Source organism: Rattus rattus, chromosome 8, assembly GCF_011064425.1.
Source record: "Rattus rattus isolate New Zealand chromosome 8, Rrattus_CSIRO_v1, whole genome shotgun sequence".
Taxonomy (NCBI): domain Eukaryota; kingdom Metazoa; phylum Chordata; class Mammalia; order Rodentia; family Muridae; genus Rattus; species Rattus rattus.
In genome coordinates, this window is record NC_046161.1 from 16,396,855 (window position 1) to 16,406,545 (window position 9,691).

Here is a 9,691-nt window from a genome sequence, read left to right on the forward strand (position 1 = left end):
ATTGATTTTTACACAATGAGATTCTTTTTCCACGTTGATTTAGATTTTTGTCAAGAAACCCAAACATTCTATTTCCCATTTACCCTCCATTCTCCTCTTTGCAACATTTTGTTTCCAACAATGTATGCCACAGCTGGAATGAGCAGCAAGCAAACCATGCTTAATAAATAGATGAAGTCACATATACCAGCTTCACAGACATCTACATACATAAAGCAGAGATTCGTAGGGCAAGTGAAAGCAGAGCTATGTGTTAACATTACTTCCTCTCCTTTCAGTGATACCTGAAAATGCTGACCCTACAACTTCAGCAGGGGAACAAGGAGAGCCACCAGTGGGGACTGAGAAGGTAAAGTGGCTTTTCCTTTCTCTAATAGAAAGGTTACATTATCCCCTTACACTGTACTGTACATATCATTTGATTAACAAAAAACAGCTATATTATGGGTATTGAAAGGTATTTGCTTAGGAAGAACAGGAAATGGAACTGTACCCACTTGTTCCTAATACAACCGAACATAAAAGCTTGTAGTGTCTTTTAGCACAGTTTGTGTGAGGGGACCATTTTGCCTGAAGAAAAAGGTTCCTCCTTAAATAAATGTACAATTTTTTTTTATTAACTTGAGTATTTTTATTTACATTTGAATGTTATTCCTTTCCTGGGTTTCGGGCAACATCCCTAATCCGCCCCCTCCCCTTTTTTTATGGATGTTCCCTCCCCACCCTCCCCCCATTGCTGCCTCCCCTCAACAATCTAGTTCACTGGGGGTTCAGTCTTAGCAGGACCGAAGGCTTCCCCTTCCACTGGTGCTCTTACTAGGATATTCATTGCTTCCTGTGAGGTCAGAGTCCAGGGTCAGTCCATGTATGGTCTTTAGGTAGTGGCTTAGTCCCTGGAAGTTCTGGTTGCTTGGCATTGTTGTTCATAAGGGGTCTTGAGCCCCTTCGAGCTCTTCCAGTTCTTTCTCTGATTCCTTCAACAGGGGTCCTATTCTCAGTTCAGTGGTTTGCTGCTGGCATTCGCCTCTGTATTTGCTGTATTCTGGCTCTGTCTCTCAGGAGCGATCTACATCCGGCTCCTGTCGGCCTGCACTTCTTTGCTTCATCCATCTTGTCTAATTGGGTGACTGTATATGTATGGGCCACATGTGGGGCAGGCTCTGAATGGGTGTTCCTTCAGTCTCTGTTTTAATCTTTGCCCTCTCTCTTCCCTGCCAAGGGTATTCTTGTTCCCTTTTTAAAGAAGGAGGAAGCATTCACATTTTGATCATCCGCCTTGAGTTTCATGTGTTCTATGCATCTAGGGTAATTCAAGCATTTGGGCTAATAGCCACTTATCAATGAGTGCATACCATGTGTGTTTTTCTGTGATTGGGTTACCTCAGGATGATATTTTCCAGTTCTAGCCATTTGTCTATGAATTTCATAAAGGCATTGTTTTGATAGCTGAGTAATATTCCATTGTGTAGATGTACCACATTTTCTGTATCCATTCCTCTGTTGAAGGGCATCTGGTTCTTTTCCAGCTTCTGGCTATTATAAATAAGGCTGCTATGAAACATAGTGGAGCACGTGTCTTTTTTTTATATGTTGGGGCATCTTTTGGGTATATATGCCCAAGAGAGGTATAGCTGGATCCTCAGGCAGTTCAATGTCCAATTTTCTGAGGAACCTCCAGACTGATTTCCAGAATCAACCCCAGCTTTCTTAAAACAGAAATTAAACGCAAAGCAAAGACACATTTCCTTATACTTTTTACATAGCCTGCCCTTTAGGAGTAGCTGGGCAGAGCTCTTGCGGTTTCCTGGTACAGCATACAGCAGTCTTTAGTAATTATTTTCATTTAAGAATAGAAAGGTGACCGACTACTAAAATTAAAATAGTTTCTTTTAAAAAAAACTAAATTTATGCAAGTAACGCAGCTAGCTCTCTCTAATATCTCAATAGGCATTGTCATCTCCAAAGTATCAAGTGGCCAGGAAAATGAACTACTGACATTTCATATGCTGTACATCATCTTTTTATCCTCTAATTTCTGTTTTCTTATCTGAGCAATTCTTTGGCCTCATATACTCTCCTTCTAATATCTTTTTTTTCTAGATTATATACAAGCCTTCCCCCTCTAAGAACAATGCATATATCACTTGCTTATTTTCCTATATATAGATTTCTTTTGCTATCCATGCCCTTTCTTTTTGAGACCACTTAAACTCTCTATCCTTGATGTTCCCAAGTACACTCTGGAAAATTAATGTAGCTGTCATTGGATCAGAGGGTACATGTATCTCTTCATAATTCTGTATTGAAGACCAAGTCTTGTAGAATAGAATAACGTCTACAAATAATTTCTATAAATTAGGCTTTTATGGCCTCTGTCATTATGTCGTCTAAGACTTTTCTCATGCTCTTGGGGTCAAACAGAAAGCCTGTTCCTTGATCCCAGTAACCTCATGGCCTCCATTCCTCATTCCTGAGAACTGCATCTGTTTCATTTGTTATGGTGTGATTAGCTGTGAGTAGTGGGGAAGGTACATTCCCCAGAAAGAGAGACTGAAAGTAAAATATGTGGATGAGACAGCAGTTAGAGGCCCACAGCAGTCATCAGCACACATGGGGTCAATGGCCTGGCAATGCTCTAGGATCAGGAACTTTGTCACACCACCCACTATGCAGCCATTCTCTACCCAGTATTAATCCTACAGATACATGATCATATGAGATCTTTTCATCTTGTGATAGTCTTCACTTTCTTCAATGTCTGAAATTTTTCTTTTTTTTAATTAACTGATTTTTTATTTGTTTACGTTTCAAATGTTGTACCCCTTCACAGTTTTCCCTTCACAAACCCCTATCTCATACTCCAACTCCTTTGGCTCTAAGAGAGTTTTTCCTTAAACACACACTCTCATCTCACCCCACTAGCATGCCCCTATGCTGGGGCAACAAGCCTCCACAGGACCAAGGATCCCTCCCATTGATGCCAGATAAGGCCATCCAATGTTACATACATAATGGAGCCATGGACCAACCCATGAATTCTCTTTCGTTGGTGGTTTATTATAATAGCTTTTCACTTGCTTCATTAGAGTTACCCAAGTTATTTTATATTATTTCAGGCTATTGTAAAAGGAGGTCTTTCACTGATTTCTTTCTTAATCTGTTTGTAATTTGTATATAAAAGACTACTAATTTTTGTGAGATAATCTTGTTTCCACCTACTTTGCTAAATGATTTTTATCAACTGTAGGAGTTTTCTGGTGAAATTTTTAGAATAACTTATCTATGCCATCATATCAACAAATAAAGATTCTTTGACTTCTTCCTTTCCAAATTACGTACCTATGATATCCATCAATTGTCTTATTGCTCGCGATAAGCTTTCAAGTACTATATTGATCTTAAATCAGTATGAAGAGGGTTTAAAACCTTTGTTTTGTTCCTGGCTTCAGTGGAGTCACTAAGAACTTATCTTGATTTAACATGCTATGGGCTATGGGCTTTCTGGGTAAAATGCCTTTATTATATTGAGATATATTATTTGTGGGTTTAATTTCTTCATGACTTTTATGATGAAGAGTTGTTGGGTTTTCTTTTTTCTTGCTTTTTATTTTATTATTTTTTACATCCTATGTTTTTATTGGTTATTTCATTGATTTACATTTCAAATGTTACCCCCTTTCCCAGATTCCCCTCTGCAAAACCTCTATTCTATCCCCCTACCCCCTGCTTCTATGAGAAGGCTCCCTCAACCCAGCTACCCACCCACTTGACCCTTACCGCCGCCCTTGCATTTCCCTATGCTAGGGCATCAAGTCTTCATAGGACCAAGGGCCTCCCCTCCTATATATGCCATATAAGGACAACTTCTGCTACATATGCAGCTGGAGCCATGAGTCCACCCATGTGTACTCTTTGGTTGGTGGTTTAGACCTGGGAACTCTGGAGGGTCTGGTTAGTTGATAATTTTGTTCTTTGCATGGGGTTGTAAACCTCTTCAGCTCTTTCGGTACTTCCCCTAACTCCTCCATTGGGGTTCCCATGCTCAGTCTGCTGGATGGCTGCAAGCCTCCTCATCCATATTGGTCAGATTCTGGCAGTGCCTCTCAGGAGACAGCTATATCAGGCTCTTGTCAGCATGCTCTTCTTGGCATAAGCAACAGTGCCTGGGTTTGTTGGCTGTGTATGGGAAGGATCCCCATGTGGGGCAGTCTCTGGTTGGCCTTTCTTTCAGTCTCTGCTCCACTATATGTTTGTTTGTTTGTTTGTTTTTTCCTTCATTCATGTTTTGGTTTATTGGACAATCATGGAATTCGGGGACTCTAAAATGCACACTGGATTCACAAAGTAGCTTTTAAAGATTCAAATATAAGAAATAATCCTAATCCAGTTAAGCCAAACGACAAGGTCACTACTGTAACCTCAGTAGCACACCTAGACATACGCTAATTAATTTTTTAACTTTCCCTCTATGTTGTCATTGGCTTTCAAAATTCCCTTAATCAGTCTAAGTGTTGAGGTGAACAATTCACTATCTGCTTCGAGCTTACTAGTTGACTAACCAATACTTGATGCACACATTCTCTCTTTTCATTAGGGGACTTGCTGTCAGTATGGTTGGGTTAGAGTGTTGAAAATGCCTACATTTGGTTGTAGATAACCAGATTTTTTTCTGCTGCATAAAAATCTGCAAATTTATTTATACTATGACTGTGCACTGCTATTAGATTTAAATTCAAAATTTCCCAATTCTCACCAAGTAACAAAGATTTCCAAATACTCAATGGAGTTGGGAGAATAAGGAAATTAATAATTCCTTCTTACTCTTTTTAATAGGGTTATTTGACCCTCTGGCATCTAACTTCTTGAGTTCTTTGTATATATTGGATATTAGCCCACTATTGTATGTAAGATTGGTAAAGATCTTTTCCCAATCTGCTGGTTTCCATTTTGTCTTAATGACAGTGTCCTTTGGTTTACAAAACCAAGATAGATGATAGAAAACTTTATTCAAAGGTTGCCAAATACGAACAGATTAACCTATTTAAATGTAGAACTTACCTAATAGTCTTCATAATTGTTTTGTAATTGTTACTGACTGCGTGCCTTTTATTATTATAAGAGAAAAAAATTTTTGACAAAAATGGGGAAATGTAGGGGTTTTTTTTCTGGTTCTGCTTGTATTCAACTGCTACATTTTGTACCCCAAGCCATGGTTACTCCAAAACAAGCAGATCTGCATTATACCACCCTTTATAATTGATCCCCAATTTAAAACTATTGGTTAAATAAAACTGGTAACAATTAGTTACTGGAGGGAATACAGGAAGGTGGAATTTGAATTACTGGGTATATGGTCACTGATAGGGATCATAAGTAGAAGGAGAGAAGGGAGCAGAGAGGAGAACATGGGAGAACAGAAGGTGTCCATCAGTCCTGGTGGACCAGCAGCACATGCCAGAGTGAAATGCACCCTCCCTCAGAATGTCAGACTGCAAGAGATATTAACAAATAGCATATCTTTGGGGAGCACAGTTGGAATAGTAAACAGATGAACTTAGCGCTTTAGATTTGTGGTAATTCCCAGTAATTTTATAGAGCCTAATAAATAAATAAATATAGCTTAAGTCTGATGTGAAAATTATTAAAATTCATGGTGCGTGGTTTCTTTATGTTTTCATCTGTTTCCAGATGAAAAACACAGCCTTTATAGTTAAATGTGCACTACAACTGTTAAGCAGCACTATATGTGGGCAGCTGTCTATCTTCCATGTTGTTAGAACCTACTCCTATCAATAACTCAAGTTATTACTGTTTCAACTGTTTTTCTCTTAGCTCCAATTAGGCAGCCTTCTGAGAGACATTCTCTGGGCCCCTAGCCGATGGAGACTCTTGTTTTGTTCCTGTTCATTCTTATTATATTATGATGTCTTCTCTCCTCTTCCTCCTCATGGCCCCTAGCCTGGGAAATCCAAACACCACCCATGTCTCTTTTTCCCAACTATTAGCTGCTGGCATCCTCAATTACTAACAAGAATTAACTGGGGCCAGGATGCCTCAGGCTATGTACAGACTTCAAAACTTGGAGGCCAGCACTTAGCATTACAATAAACAGTAAAGGAAAAAAACCTAAACATAAATATCATTCATTTGAATCTAGACAGCAATAAGCTTAATTCTTAATTAATTTACACATAGCATCTTCAGCAATGGAAATTTACCCTCATGCCCTGAGAAGATAACCAAAGTCAACAGCAATTGGCTGTATGTTTCAGGAGTCTCTTGGACATCTCCGAATGTCTCAACTCAAATATTGAACAAATCAAAATGGCCTTCTTATGTCTGGTATTAGAGTTTTCACTAGTGACCTTTTGTTCTTGGAGTGGGCACCATTGGTCCAAATAATAAAATTTCATTAAAACTGTGTGTATATTTAATAGTAATAATAATAAGGAATTGTGTGTTACATAGGATTTTTAGGTAAATAGATAAAAGTGTGATTCTTGTGGCTTTTTCAGAAACTTTCAGTGTTGTTACCCATTACCTCCTCCTTCTGTGTTTACCTCTATCCTCCTCCCTAAATAGACCTCATTCTCATTTCCCCTTTCAGACTACTTGTTGCCTGTCATTCTCCTTTACCCTCTTCTCACATTCTCAAATTACCTCCCACCTCTCTAAAGAACAACTCTCTTTGAATTTCTATAATCAGATCACCTGTATCCTACTATTCTCTACCCTTCTACAGTATCTTCTGTGTTTTTCTCTTCTCCTCTCCATAGATAGTATCCCGTTCCCATTTCCCTGAAATGATCACATAAATTCTCTTTCAAATCCTCCACAATTCTCTTTTTCTGGAAATTTCCCCATTTTGCATTCCCAGTTTCTGCAGTTACTAGAGGCTATGTAAACACATCAGAAGATTTGGGGCTAGAAGCCACAAATGAGAAGAACATGTGACTTGCCTTCCTGAATCTGAGTTGCCTCACTTACTGCAATACTTTTCAGTTCCATCTATTTACCTGCAAAGCTCACTCTCTCATTTTTCATTACACTGAGTGTTATCCCATTGTGTGTGTGTGTGTGTGTGTGTGAGAAAGAGAGAGAGAGAGAGAGAGAGAGAGAGTTATCCATTAATCAGTTTGTATATTTATGATGTTTCTATTTCAAAGCAATTATCAATAGAGCACTAATAAACATGACTGAGCAAGTATCTGTAGAACAATGTATCAACTCCCTTGGGTAGGAGTTGTATAACTGGGTCATATGGTAGATTTATTTTTAGCTTTTTTGAGAAACTTCTCTACACTGATTTCCATACTGGCTGCATCACTTTGCATCACTGTATGAACAGTGAATGGAGTTCCCTTTTCCCTGCATCCTTCCCAGCATTTTTTGACTGTTCCATTGATATTTGCCATTTTGACCAGTATAAGATGAAATACCAATGTTGATTAGATTTGCATTTCCCCAATTTCAGGAATGATCCACATTTTATGAGATATTTTGAGCCATTCATTGTTTTGTTAATTTTTTCTTTTGAAACATCATGTCACAGGCACATGTTTTAAGTGAGTCACTTGTTTTTCTGACTCTTAAAGTTTTTGTACATTCTAAATATTAAACCTCCGTAAAATGGATAACTGGCAAATATGGTCTCCTATTCTGTGGGCTTCCTATTTACCTGGTTGATTGTTTTTTAGTATGCACAGTATTTTTAGATTTATAAAGTTCCACTTGTTACATTTTGACCTTAATTCTTAGGCAAATGAAGTCATAGTCAGGAAGTACTTTCCTATACCTATAATATAGAGGGTACTTCCTATGTTCTCTTCTAGCAGTTTTGGGGTTTGAAGTTTTATGTTTAAGTCTTCCAACGTCTTGGAATTCATTTTTAAGTGATAGATATGGGCTAATTTGCATGTGGGCATTCAGTTTTCCCAACATCATTTGTTGAACTTGCATTCTTTGCTTCAGTGGGTGATTTTGAACTCTTTATCAAAGTTTAAGTAGTTCAAGTTTGCGTGTTCATTGTTTGGTCTTTATTTTCTTCCATTGATCTGTATATCAGTTCCGTGCCAGTACCATATGATTTTTATTATTATTATTATGATTTTGTAATACATGTTCAGATTTGGAATAGTCATTGTGGGATTTAAATATTGGGCTGCATCCAGACAAAGCACACCAAGCCAACATAGTTCCATGTGGAAAGGTTTAATGAGAGAGGAAGAGTAGAAGGGGGGGGAACTAAAAGAGGCCAGCCATAAGCACATGGAGAGAAGAGGAGATGGAGATAAGAAGAGAAAGGAAAAGGCGGAGAGCAGGGAAGAGGAAAGAGCTAGAGCAAGAGAGAGCAAGAGTAAGAGAAAGAGGAGGGGGCAAGCAGCGCCTTTTATAGTCAGGCATAAGTGGCTGTTGCCAGGCAACTGTGGGGGTGGAGCTTAGACAGAATACCAACATTCCCCATTTTGGTTTAATTAAAAAAAGAAAAATTGGAAAGGCAATGGTGGAGCAGGAATAGGGTTGTTGTGATCCCTGACTACTTCCTGCTTGTTTTGGTGTGACGTGTCTTGGGAACCTAGAGAAGTGGCTATGGGATGTTTGTCCTGTCTTAAGAGTTGGCTGTTTCCTTGTTGTCCAGAGTCTGTGGAACCATCTGAGGACAGGTCAGAAGGAACAGGTCCAATAGAAGCGTCTGTGTCTGTGAAAGGAGATTGGACATCTGGAGGTTGCTTCTCTGGAGCTGTCCTGGGCAAAGTAAGCACCTGGACTTGACAAGACAAGTTACTGGAAACACACACACACACACACACACACACACACACCATATATATATATATATATGGTAGAGAATAAGATTAAATACATTTGGGAGAAAAGAAAAATTATTTTCTTAGATGTACATTTGAAACCCAGAGGAATTCCACCCTTCGGAATAGGTAGTAAGTGAGAACTTTAGGTAGATGTACTTATCTAGGTAGAGTCTATTTAGTCCATGAGAGGAAGGTCTGAGTGGGTTTCCTGTAGCTTACAAGTTTATAAAGGAGATAACAACATGAGATAACAACATGAACATTCCTTTTTGTTCTTTTTTATATATTTTTAATTTTTTTTTTTATTGGATATATGTCTTACATTCCTTTCACAACTTCCTGTCCATAAGCCCCCTATCCCCTCCCCCTCCCCAATAAGGGTGCCCCCCATCTTCCCCTTACCAACATTCCCCTGCACTGGGGGTCCAACCTTAGCAGGACCAAGGGCTTCTCCTTCCACTGGTGCCCAACAAGGCTATCCTCTGCTACATATGCGGTTGGAGCCTTGGGTCAGTCAATGTATAGTCTTAGGGTTGTAAGCCCCTTCAACACTTTCAATTCTTTCTCTAATTCCACCAATGGGGGTCCCTTTCTCATTTCAGTGGTTTACTGCTAGTGTTTGCCTCTGTTTTTGACATGCTCTGGTTGTGTCTCTCAGGAGAGATCTGTATCCAGTTCCCAACATGAACATTCTTTAAGATAAGCTTTTTGTGGCAGATCTTCCCGGTTGCTGCCACCGCAGAGAGCCCATGGGCAGCACCCCGCGAGCGAACTTGAGCCTCGGGACCACAGGTAAGACCAACTTTTCTGCTGCAAGAAAGCGGCCTGGTGATCTCGGGACACACGGAGGCAGAATTCCTCTAGGACCAGGCACGCCCTGT